Source organism: Cariama cristata, unplaced genomic scaffold (assembly GCF_000690535.1).
Source record: "Cariama cristata isolate BGI_N322 unplaced genomic scaffold, ASM69053v1 scaffold8366, whole genome shotgun sequence".
Lineage (NCBI taxonomy): Eukaryota > Metazoa > Chordata > Aves > Cariamiformes > Cariamidae > Cariama > Cariama cristata.
The window spans coordinates 11,294-11,772 of record NW_009620334.1 but is presented as its reverse complement, the minus strand read 5'-3'; positions in this window follow the sequence as shown (position 1 = coordinate 11,772).

Below are 479 nucleotides of genomic sequence, written 5' to 3'. Positions count from 1 at the left end.
ATTTTTCTCTAAAATAGTTAGATTAAATGATCAAACCTCCTAAAATGTCAACAAATTTGCTTTTCTGTTGGTGTACAGGACTTGAAGCCTCTGAGAGCAAACTTGAGTCTGTCTATAGCTAACATGAGATAAAAGTTTTGCTGTGAAAGAGCGATTTTCAAAATTGAATGGCTGCAGGATTGTCAGTGAAGTTAAACAAATTGTATCCATGTGTAAGATTCTTCTTTTCTTTCATTTGGGACTGAGTCTTTGTGGTGTCTCTTCTGCTACAATAAAACCCCATTCATTCATATGTAGTGCCATTTTAGAAGGGAAAACTGCTTTTGAACTGCTCCTTGGATGATGTCACTCCAGCGGGATGGGGTGGATGAGCTGAATAGCTTGATTCATTTTTTGAGTTATGTACCATAACAAGACCTTCTGCTACTTTGTCAGTGCTCTAAAATACTGTAATTTATAGTGCTTCTAAGGCAGTGAGT